The 13,362-nt window shown below is 31.5% G+C and overlaps 1 pseudogene; it reads right to left on the minus strand.

The window, feature by feature from the left end:
* Positions 1-1,258: 1,258 nt before the first annotated feature.
* Positions 1,259-13,362, minus strand: part of LOC149559573 (uncharacterized) — a 69,570-nt pseudogene continuing 57,466 nt past the window's right edge.

Here is a 13,362-nt window from a genome sequence, read left to right on the forward strand (position 1 = left end):
CTGTGGAAATCTGATAATGGTAACCAACTATTGGATAAATATGACAGTAGCAATAAAAATGGAAACACCAACATAGAAACCCCAGTTCTGATTTTTATTTAGGGTAGCTAGTGTAATCACTAATCAGCAATAATGTATGCAACACCAGCTACAAACCTTCATAAAGCTAAAAGTGCTTTTCAGAAATGTGAAATTTCAAGTCTGGGGGCTTGCCAAGGGATGTAACAGTTTGACTAAACTTCTTTATCAATAACTTAACAGTAGAGTGAATCTCATTTAAAGAAAAATGCTAACTAATAATTTTACAGACTATCTTATAAGCTTGAAAGGGCAGAAGTAGAAATCTTGATATTATTCACATCCCATTACACTGTAAATGTTTTCAGTTTTCATTGGTTTTCCATCCTTTTAGATTAAGCTAAACACCAAAGATTCACTAGTATGGTTTTTGAAATTCCCAAACAACGGGTGCAAAAAGTACAGTTCTTTTCATTTGGGGTTTAGATTAAGAGAAACCACTATCAATATCTCACAAAAAGTTTCCAAGTTTCACAGCCATCAAGAGCTTTTAGGATCCATTTCACAACCAAAGAAATTTCCTTAATATACAAAATTTGTAGGGTATATTCTCCCCTGAATTCTAGGTTTGCAACTTCACTCTCAACTGACTGCAAGCTTTAACCATTTTTTAAAAAATTACTTCATATGTGAAGAACAGTACCAACCTTAAGGAAAACTTGAAATTTCCAGCAATAGACATGAAATTATTATGCCACTTATTCATTTGTTTAACCATCTTCTTCATCACCAGTGACCACATGTCCCTTTAGTGAGAACATAAGAAATTTGGATTTAAAGGTACACCACTTGTTTGGACTATCTCAGTTTGCATACGAAACAACACCATGTCACTAGCAAAATGGTGTTCTAATAGGAATTTATTATTTGGTAAAGACAAACCTCTATGGGGTGGCCCTAAAAAATTATGCCTTAGTGAAGAATTTCAGCTTCAATAGCAAAGGAAGGTTCAAAGAACTACCCTATCTAATAAATCTTTGAAGCTCAAAAGGTGAGGACAACATGTAATATTCTTTAGGGTAAAATAAAGAACCCCCAAGGATAGTGAATAGAAACTAATTAGGGTTCCACTCAGGTACATATGGGCTTTTCTTCTTTAAACCAGCAACTAGAAGTATGCAGATCTGCCAATTATATGCCAGCAACGATTGTAAATGTAGTGGTAGCACCTTCTTATGTGTTACATGTTGTGAAATCCAAGAATATCTTTCTTCAATTTTTCATAGGTTGCCTCATGCTCTATGAAATCAAGATCTGGTTTAAAAACATCCAGACCAGCTTCTTGATCAAGTTCATCTTCTAGGAAAACTTCATGTGTTAACTGATCCTCTTGCTCTACAAGATCCAATTCTAGATGCACAGCTGGATGACCCTCAAACTTTGTTTTGCGTTCATTACAAAAAGACCTTCAATTAAAAACTACACTCGTTTGTCAATTTTACCCTCATGGAGAATACCTCTAAATCTTTCAAAAATCCCATAGAGACCCTTGGGTGAGAGGTCTGGCAACAAAGATCCACATTCTTTAACAAACCCAACATCAACCTCTACAATATCATCTGTAGGATTCTCAAGTAAAAGAGTAAGTAGTTCCAAGGCAATGATCTCATGTGCAACTTGTTGATTCACTAAATGAGCTATGAATTTTGCTGCTGCTATCAATAGGTGCTTGTCATTGTGCTCGTATGCCCTTTTGAGCTATAATATAGTCCTTCGCAAGAGCAGATTACCAACTTCAGGAAACTTGGTGTTAACTACAGCAACCAAGGTAGCAAAAACATCTGTGAATCCAGGGGATGCCATTTGGGATTTCATACAAGACCTACAAAATAGACCCCTTCCACGGATCAGATTCTCTGCAAACAATTCTAGAATGATGGTCTTGATGTTGGATGCATTTACCTTATTTACCAACCCATTGATACTCTTTCGAAGGGCATCCCATGTCATCCGCTGGTATTCCACACTACTCTTATCTTCGACATCGCGCATCATTTGCGCCATCTTGAATGGGGGAATGTAAACCCCCCCACTTCTTCCAGTACCTTTCTCTATTCCTCTCACAGGACTCTCGCCATTCCCATTATGAGATGGAGTGGGCACACCAAAAATTTTCATTTCCACTGTCTGTCTATCCCGCTTGTTTGTATTGCTTGTCTCCTTATGAGACCTAGTTTTCTTATAACCATCTTTTTCTTCAGGCTTCTCTTTTATGTGACTCCTCATTTCTCTATATCTATCAGGATCTTCGCATCTTCTCTTGTTTATGTCCCTATCCTTGTCCATCTCCCTATCTCTATCCCTGTCTTTGCCCCTCTCTTTCTCTTTGTCCTTGTTCTTGTCTCCACCTAGGTCATGCCTATTAGTGTGGCCATCAACACCTTTATCCCTCGATTTAGTTCTGCCTTCATTGTCATCAGATAGTTGCCATTTAATGTCAGAATTTTTTTCATCCCTACTTTTGTGCAAGAGCTTTCAGTTGTTCTTTTCTTCGTTGGAATCGACAAGCTTTTCTTTTTCCCAGGATTTTCTTTCATCTGATCGGTGCCTTCTGCTACGATCCCTTTCATTCTTGTGTTCCTTGGGAGAAACCCTAATTCTAGAATTATCTTCCACAATCTTCTGCTTTTTTCTCCTACCTGTTCCAAACTTCTCATCCTCGCTATCCTCTCCCTTTCTATCTTCTTTCGAGGAAATTTCACCCTCTGAGAACTGCTTCCCTCTTTCACCATGTCTGCTCATGTTTGATGTCTCGGTTTGAATGGCCAATTCAGATTCACGCCTACAACAAAATTTAAAATACTTACCCCCTAAATTTTCAAGCATATACAATAGCAGATTCAGTTTATTTTCAGATTTCACACAAACCAAAGAAGATGCTGTGAACTTACCTGGCAAAGAGAGCCTCAATCAAACAAACAAATAAAGAAAATTGGCTTCTGAACCCCTGCAACTCAACTTGAAACTATCAAAAAAACTCATCTCGAAGATATACAATTGACCACACGTCAAAGTACTTCTAATTCAGAGAAAATAGACATGCATATTATTAAAACACCGTAATACACAATACATTTTTTCGTCTAACTTTAAAATTTCAGAATTGTTACAAATAAAATAAAATTAGCTTATATATACCTCTATATATATTACGCCAAGAGTAATCGTTCTCGAGGTGCCTATTTTCATTTTCATAAATTCCAACTGTGATTAAAATAACATACAAGCCTCTTTGTTTCTTTGTTCTTTTGGGCCGAGTGAATCATCTATTGAATGATTAGAATTCCATCCAAAATAGATTTTCCTAGAACAAAACCCATTTGTTCTTCAGAGATAATCTTTAGAAGAATTAAAAATTAATTAATATTGAAATCTAAATCAATGTAGAATATTATAACTGATTTTGAATTTCAATTTACATCTACATCTAAATCTAAATGAAAATGTAAATAAAAAATAGAAATCTCACCTGCAAAAATATTACTCCAAAACTTCAATTTACTCCTATTCAAAAACTCCAATCTAATCTTCTAATAACCTCCACCTCTTCCTTCTTGCAAAAACATAAAATGAAAATGAAATGAGGAACCTTGGTTTTATAACTTCTGAGAGGCTCCTCATATCCCCCAATAGACGTCTCTTCACATTCCACAAATTTTTTTCAAATTCCCCCACTCCCCGCAAAAAAAAAAAAAAGAATGTGCATGCAAAATTATATTTAACAAAAAAAACCATATTAAAATTATTTCGCCCCTATTTTTTTGGGTCCTACTTTTTCGAGCCCTACTTTTTCGAGCCTATTATTTTGGCCTCCATTTGGCTTCCTATTATTTCAGCCAGCTATTATTTCAGGAATTCTTTTTTAATATTTAATTTGGAAGTTTGTAACCGCTCCCAATTCTTTTTTATTGACAAAGAATCTTGGCATATTCCCATGCTAGAATTTTGTGCTGCCATTGTATAGAAGGCCTCTCGGCGTAAACATCCTTAATACATTTTTCGTCTAAATTAACTAAATAATAAATAATAAAACAAGTGTCATAGAGTGGCTTAATATCTTTAGTTTTTATAAATCTAATTTTAATTTAATAAATTTATTATAATATTATAATATATTGAAAAAGTTATATATAAATATAATTATTTATATATTATAAATAAATTATAATATGGAAGCTGTAATATTTTCATAATAATAATATTAAATAATGTTTCTTAAATAATTATATAATATAAATAATATAATTTTTTAATTTTTTGAGCAACAAAAATTATATTATAATAAAATATAATATTAAAATATTAAAATTTAAATCAACTCACTTACATTTTAAAAACTTGCATATATAATATGCAATGTAATAGTTTGGTAAGAAAATTTAAAGAATGATTATTTGGAACAATAGAAAAAAATCTAAAATTCAAAAAATATCTAATAATAACATACATTATAAGAGAGCATATGTCGACAGTGGTATTTAGTTCAATGTCTAAATTTAGATAATATCTTTCTATTTGAATATTTAAGAATGATGTACAAAAAATTAATTAATTGAAATAGATAATATATAATTAATATTTAAACGGTATATTTTGAGTTAAATTATTTTTGAATAAAAATTAAATAAATAGTTATATAAAAAATAAAATTTAACATTAAGAATATACTATTTTAAATTATTATAATTTATAAAATAAATCTATAATATATTTACATTTTGTAGTTATTTCAATTTTATTCATGACTTTATATGTTAAATAATTATATTATTAAAATTATAATGCATTACATATATTTTTAATAGAAATAAAAATTCAATAAATCATAAATCATATCCAAGTGTGATTAAAAATAAAAATCATAGAATATTTTTCAATATTTTTATTAAAAACTATACTGACAATTTTACTTATTTAATATCGTATAGTATACAAGCAGTCACATGCTTTTGTACATGCAACAGTGGGATGATAGGACATGGGATTTAAGAGAAAAATGTAGAATGAACATTAAATAATGTAAATATAGGATTTTTAAAAATAAAAATAAAAACATAAAAAAATTTAAAGATTAAAACATAGATATAAAATTTAGAATATTTAAGAAATTTGAATATTGCTTAAGAAACGTGTTCAATAATTTCAATATTTTACAATTAAATTCAATTTATCAAATATGAAAAACAAACAAAAAATTTATTACAAAAAATTAATAAGAAAAATACAAAAATAATAATATGAAAAATAGCGACATCTCTGACAAATATTCTATTGACTAAATAAATTATAGAAATTGAAAAAATAATATTTAACCAAAAAATTAAATTAATTAAAAAAAAGTAATTTAAAAACTAAAACTTAAATTAATTTAAAAAAATGAACAATTTAATAAATAGAGATCACAACATAATCTAATGTGAGATCACAAGTAATTATTTTTTAAATAAATAAGGAAAAAAAAAAAAAAAACTTAAAAGTGGATATTTAAATCATAATCTTATGTGAAAAATTAGATTATTAACCATTTTAAATTTAAATAACAAAATATTTACTAAAATATTTTAAATAGATTAATAAATATTATTTATTTAAATTAAATTTATTAAATATGAAAAAAAATCATTTAAAAAACCCATCAAAAACTTTATTATGAAAAATTAACAAGAGAAATACAAAAAAAAGTCTAATAAATATTCTATTAACTAAATAAATTATATAAACTAAAAAATAATATTTTAAAAAAAAATTAAACTAATATAAAAAAAAAAATTAAATTTTAAAAACTAAAATCTAAATCAATTTTAAAAATCAAAAGTTAATTGAATAGATCACAACATGAGCTAATGTGAAGATCACAACTAATTAATAGAAAAAGAAAAACAATAGTTAAAACTGGAGATAACAACTAATAAATATCAAAAAATTGGCTAATAAATAATTAATGGGAAGGATTTTCAATTTTCCAGTCAAACTCTTGCAAAATTTTCGTCAAAAATTTAATTTCCGAGAACAATGTTCCCACAAATAGCCTATCGGCTAAAATATATTAGAATAATATAATTATAAATATCATATTCATACTTATTTAATGGTTAACTTTAATTATATAATTAATTAAAGTTTCAATTTTATATGAAAATCTAATTATAATCTTAGTAAAATATCAACTACTACTTCTTTTCAATCTTAATCTTAATTTTAATTAAATATAATTGAATTGATTATTGTTGCCATGGATCTTTTACCTGCTAAATTGTAATAATTCCATCTATATTTTGAGTGAAAACAAGTTTGAACATATCAAACTTCAAGCTTTGAAAGGGCCAATTATCTATTGTATTTTTAATGACTTCCCGATCTTGATACATTTGTTTTGTCTCCGGCTTGTGCAACACTTTGAATTTTTGCAATCTGGTTCCCGAGTCTTAAGTTATCAAAGGTTAATGATGCCTCCCAAAACACGAATTATACTTCAAAATCTTAACCTCTCCATCAAAAAAAGGTTAAGATAAGTTTCCAAAATACGTGTTTTTAAACAAATTTTCAACCATTGACCTCATCTAAAAAGGTTAAGGTTTGGGATCCAAAACATGTGTTTCATCTTAAAATCTTAACCTCTCCATCAAAAAGGGGTTAAGATAAATTTTCAAAACACGTATTTTGAACCATTAACCTTAACCTCTCATCCAAAAAGGTTAAGGCTAGAGGCTCAAAACACGTATTTCAAAAACAATTATTAACCTCATTTTTTTGAATGTTGAAAGATAAGATTTGAAAGAGGAGTCATCTCAAAGGCCTCTTTATGATAGAAAATACATCTTACTCATGAAAGAAAGAAGACATTTCTTCAAGGTATTTGATAGAGGCTTCAAAAATCTAAAAGCAAGATAGTATGCAAAGAAATCATTGGGGAGAGAAATGTTGAAATCCTAAGAGCTCTCTTGGAAACAGATTTCCTCCTCAAGAAAAATTAGTAGGTGAAGATTATTGATTTACAAGGGAAAGTGATATTACTTCTCCATACAAAACCCATGATGTGCATGATTCCAAGTTATTTGGCATTGGATGACATGTACAAAAAGATGCAAGGTAGCCATGAAGATCATGAAGAAGTGGTTTGGGTTGGGTTGTGTGATGAAGGAGAAAGAACAATGGTTGAAAGAGTTGTTGCAGATACTCCTTGGCCCATGCTCCCTAATCCATGATTGATTAAATAGTCATTGGAACATTTTTTTTTACTTCACTAAATTTACCATCGTCGCGTGCGAGGGTGATGGTGGTGGATGGAAAAGGAAGAATCTCCAACAAGAATTCTTTGGAGATGATAGAAAGGTGGTAGCTTCAATGGTAAGAAACAATCGTGAGAGAACCTCAAGGAGGAAGCTCAAGTAGGAGTTAGGGTGTACATTTTGTATACATTTGGCAAAATAGATGCAACTGCAGGTATTCAGATGGATTTCATGATCAATAGTTGTCAAGATTCTACGAAGAAAAGCTACTAACTTGTTTGATAGAGTACCAAGGCAATATACATCATTACACCAATGCAATGGATGTTTCTTGATGTTGATAGGTTATTGTTAATCTAAGAATGTAATCTATTTGACATAATGATCATGCCCATATGATAGACTCCATAAGACATCTTTAGTAGATAATGGAAACATGGAGGTGTTTGATGTGGAGTTCATTATTACGACCGACAAGTTGATGGGTGCCAAGAAAGCATCATTTGACAGTGGTAGATAGGCTTCAACTAGATTCATCAAGATTGATAAATGGGGTATGGTGGGTCACGGATACAAATCTTCATAAGAAGACCAACACTATACATACACATCGGGAGGTGGAGGATAGAAACAAATATAAAAGTATTTACCAATCTCCCTTTTCTTGTAGCTGAGCCTCTACATAGCATTTCTAGACCACCACGATATCAATCTTCATATATAGTTGAGGGATGACTTGATTTACAAAGTGATTCAGCATTTGTCTCACAAATTTGTGAGAAGACAAATGTAGAGTAGATATAAGCACAATTGGAGAGATCATTAACCTAAAGTCAGTATTCGGTGCACTCATGTATGCCTCATGCTCTTGATCTCTTCATGAAAAGAGGATATATATTCATTAATAAAGTGATATAACTCAAGAATAAATCATTCAAATATCAAAAGGAGATCTATAAGGATTGATTATTCAATCTTCCTCTCGAAAGATGTAAGATTTGAGTTTTAGGTTATATTGGGTTAATTTTGTAGAGGTTAATTAACCTCACCCAAATCACATATTTGGGAAGTAGTTATTAACCACAGAAGGGTAGTTCTTAACCTCCATCTCTATATAAGGAATTTTCTTACCTTTGTCTGGGGACTTCATTTCTAATTTTTGAATAGGAGAAGACTTAGATTAGAATTTTGGTAATAAGGTGATTTTTGGAAAGTGTTTCAAATTCTATCTTTGTAATTGAAAATTCCTCTTAGGTTCTTGGTGCAAGAAAATAGAGGAAAATTTTATTTTAGTTATTTTCTTTCAAAATCTAAATTTTTAAAAATATTGGTTCTCTTTGCAGTGATCATTTTCATGGTATTGTGCAGATGTTTATGAATCTTTTCATCAACATTGTGCTGGTGGTAATTCTCAAGCATAGATCTTGATTGTTGTTATTAGCGGTTTAAGTTAGTCCAAGAAAGCTTTGAATTTGTGTGGTGCATTTGTCATCAATGGCTTTCTATTGATCTTTTAAAGTTTGATTTCATCTTTTTTTGAAAACTTCAAAATTGTATCTTACGAGGGAGATGCCCCTCTAAACACAAAGGAAGGTCGCATATCAAGGAGCTATCCAACTATTGTGAACAGTTTGCCACGTACACCCTGTTGGGCTATTTTCAAGTGACAAATCTATTTATCAACAATTATAAAATGAATAGGTATGTTTAATATAGTTATAATTGTAATAAAATTAAATTTTAAAAAAAAAAATTTAGCTTAAATGTATCTTAAGGTACATTTTTTAATATATATGTGATTAGTAATATTATATATTTTATATCATGGTAACTTTCATATTATATAAATTATAATTTTTTATATAATACTTATTTTCAAATATGACACAATTATATATTATTTTTTAATCTAAAAATATAATTCCATACAAAAATTAAATTTAAAATAAAATAATAGAATCTAAAATTTTAATTACAATAAGATAAAAATACAATGAAGAATAGTTTTAGGGAACTATACTAGTTAAAAATTGTAATTTTATAGTGTTTCCTATACAAGGTTAAATGGTTTAGTAAAAATAGTAAAAACGGAAAAGTTATTAAATGATGCAATAGTACTAGCATAGGGCAATTTTGAATAAGACCTAAATAAATTAATAAAACTAAATAAAAGATATTTCTACATGTAATCCTAAATTGTCAAATAGAAAATTTGAATCTATAATTTTTTATTTGAATATTTAAAAATGACATTTTAGAAAATATTTAAACCTATATTTTTGAAAATAAAAGCCACAATTAGTTACTCTCTCCCAAACTAATTCTCACTCTCTCTCCCCCGCACTCAAACTTTTCAAAAAAGTTAGGTTAGAGAGTTAGAGTTGGAGTTAAGTTGGAGAGTTTGAGTTAATGATCAGCCTTCTCACTCTCTCTCCTTGAACCCATACTCACTCTCTCTCCCCAAACCTTAACTTTTCAAAAGTTTGAGTTAAGATTTGAATTTCACCCCAAATTTGTTTTTGCCACCTCTCAATATTTCCAACAATCCCAACTCAAACTTTATTTTAGAGTATTTACCTCTCAACTTCTCTTTTGGAGTAGAGTACACAAATGACAATGAGCTATTGAAAAATATTTTGGAGAGAGAGTTATGTGGCCTCATGAAACAAAAGCATGAGGAGTTTGACAAATAACTCCCATAAAGGTTCATATGCTTTCATATTCTTAATGTTAGACCACAATATGAAATGATGTAAAATGTGCAATTCAAAGTTCATTAAAATTTTGTAGATAATGGTCAAGAAATTCCAAATGTGAGTGTGAATGCCCTGAATTTGACAAAAAAATAGGCACATCGAGAGAGTGGTCCCCTCAAGATCTGATAATGGTAAGAAAATGACCCTAGGAGAATTCCAAATTTGAATAGGAAATACATATGCAATAATGATGGATTTGGTGGGTTATTGAGAATGAAAGATAGACACATTGTATGGTAAGATAATAATGGTGAACATGCTCAAAGGAAAAATCAAATGGAATGCTCATTATTTGATGGCCTCCATTAACAAAAAGTTTGACACCCAGAATGCATAGTGGAAAAATAATAAAAGAAGCATCAACCTGTATGGTGAAATGCCCAAAGATAGTTTGGCATACCAAACTGATATGCATGCAAAATATGGAATCATAGGCATGACATCAACCATATGTTTCACATAATGCATGCAAAGAATATGACGGGTCTGGGGTTCTATGCATGAGGGAAATGTTTAAAATCCCCATGGAGGCCCTCGAGTAGATCAAGATATAGTTCTAGAAATTTCCCTACTCTTGCAACAATCCCACAAGTAGTTGTCAGCAATTTATCCATACATGCAATCAAGAAACTCAAAAATTTGTCCACTATGACACATTCATGATGTCTAGGCATGATTTATCCACTATGACCTATAGGGAAATGTCCAATACGAACTTGGGGACTTCCAAATCTGTCCACTATAACCCATTGATGATGTCTAGGCATGATTTATCCTTTACAAAATTATTTCACATAATTTTGACCATTTTTTACCTGTTTGGCAACTTTTGCACAATTGACATCTTTTTGACATCGTTCCCCAACTTTTTCCAATTGACAACCTATGCACAAGGATGTAAAAACATCATAGAGGACTAGATAACTCAAAAACACACCTTTCTTGGGTTGCCAGGGTATAAGACCCACAACCCCTAACACCCAAAACATAAACAACCTAAAGCAAGAAAACAAAACCGCATAGATTGAATTGAACCTAGTCAAATCCACCTAGGAGCAAACCCAACAATGACCTTCTGAGGCCAAAACACACCAAATTTACTTGGCTAGGGTCAATGCAAGCCAAAAACCCAAAGGGTAGAGTCAGGACTACAAGTTAGCCTAGATGCTCCTCCTCCATACTCCCCTAAAAACAAAAAGTTCAATCCCCCCTTAGATTAAGCAAGTTGGAGTCTATGCCCAACTTCTTAAAGTCTACTTCCTTGATCCAAGTAACCTCTACATCTGCTTGGCCATGCCACTTGACAAGATGTTCCCAATAAGTTGTGGTCCTAGTCTTCTTGTAGACCTTTGAATCAAGTACTATGTCAGTTATTTATGGTGGGGGAGGAGTCAAATTTAGGTCTTCAACTGCTTAGGTCACTTCCTTAAGTCACTGATCAGCATCTGGAACTGGACATTTATACATAATTAGGTCTACCACATTTAAGATAGGTGACAAGCCAGCTTCCTCGAGAAGTTCTACCTTGTAGGCATTGTTTCCATATTTGGCCAATATCTTGCATGGTTCGAACCTCCTCATTTGAAAGCTTGTCAAGAACTCCCTTCTGCAACTTTGCTTTCTATAAATGGACCATCACAAGGTGCCCAACTATGAACTATAATTCCCTCTTACTATCATCCATTTTATGTTTAAGTTTCTTAGTGTTATTAATGAGAGTCTTCCTCACTGTTTCATGGAGCTCCCTCATGGAATGTGTAAAGTCTTCAACATAAACATTGCCTTGTCTCCCATCCTTCAAATCTCTTAATTCACACACACCTCTAGGGTGTAACACATAAATGGTTTCAAAAGGGCTTTTACGATTTGACCTATTGAATGTGTCATTATATGCATACTCTACTTTTCCAATGAGATGGTCCCTAGACTGTCCATATTCCTTAGTAAGAGACCTCAGTAGGTTTCTAATACTCCTATTGATAACCTCATTTTGTACATCTATATGAATATGGTAGGCACATCCAAAGGACAAATTTGAGCCTAACTTGTGCCACAAGGCCTTCCAAAAATGACTCATGAATTTGTGTCACTATTTCAAAAAATACTTAAGGGTAGGCCGTGGATCCTTACCACCTCTTTAAAGAATGAGTATGCAATTTGGAAAGCATCATGTACTATCCCACAAGGAACAACATGTGTCATTTTACTAAATCCGTCCACCACGACATAAATTTTATCAAAGTTGTGCTTGGTCCTTGGTAATCCTACTACAAAATCCATGCTTAAACACTCCCATGGTCTACTAAGAATTGGTAAGGACTACTAGGAATTGGTAAAGACCTTCATTGGAAGATGTACCTTTTGCCTTTTGACACACCAAACAACACTCCACATATTGTCTAATATCCCTGTTAATTTTAGGCCAAAAGTAAAACATAGCAACTAGTTCTTGTGTCTTATTGACCCCAAAGTGACCACTAAGTGCCCCATTATGCTTTTCTTGAATCAATTTTCCCTCATTGATCTCTTAGGAACACATAATTGTTAGAAATAGGGATTACTAGGAGGGAGGTGAATTAGTAATCTATAAACTTTAGTCACCAACTAGATATTATTTCCTACTTTAAACCATACATAACAAAGTAATAAAGTAATGTTGAATAGTAATAGTAACCATGCACAAAGATAACTCATAACACCATATTTTGTTAGCTAGGGAAACTCTGGCCAAGGGAAAACCGCAGCGGGGAAGATACCCACTAGATAATATACTGATATATAAGTTCCTTGTTAGAGGATGGACCCAATTAGGAGTTAATGAGAAAATTTAGTATAAGGAGTCCTTGTTAGGATACTATGAATCCCTGTTAGAAGATTGTAACCCTATTAGGAGTTATGCCAACCCTGTTAGGAGTTGTAGTACAATAAATGCAAGATGAGCCCACTGCCCAAACATGCACTTCCAATTACAAGAAGAGTGCACTGGCCAAATGAGTAATCAAACTTCTAGAATAGGTATTGTAACTTCTTTCTCAATTGATCTCTGATCTTCAGCTCGATCCAAGATCATGAAATAGCTTTTACAAAACTTTGCATATATCACTTTCACAAAAGTTCTCATCTAATTACTCAACATAAAAATTACAAGATAACGCATACAATCACACTCTCATCAGGAGATGTCCTTTACATAAATGCCATGTCTTTACGCAAATTTCTGCCAGGTTGGCTAAGACCATAGTACACTTTTGCAACTTAGAGTAAACATCTAGGATATCGGCTATAATTGGACAAGTAAT

Source organism: Cupressus sempervirens, chromosome 5 (assembly GCF_028749045.1).
Source record: "Cupressus sempervirens isolate cs-2001-9-10 chromosome 5, ASM2874904v1, whole genome shotgun sequence".
NCBI lineage: Eukaryota > Viridiplantae > Streptophyta > Pinopsida > Cupressales > Cupressaceae > Cupressus > Cupressus sempervirens.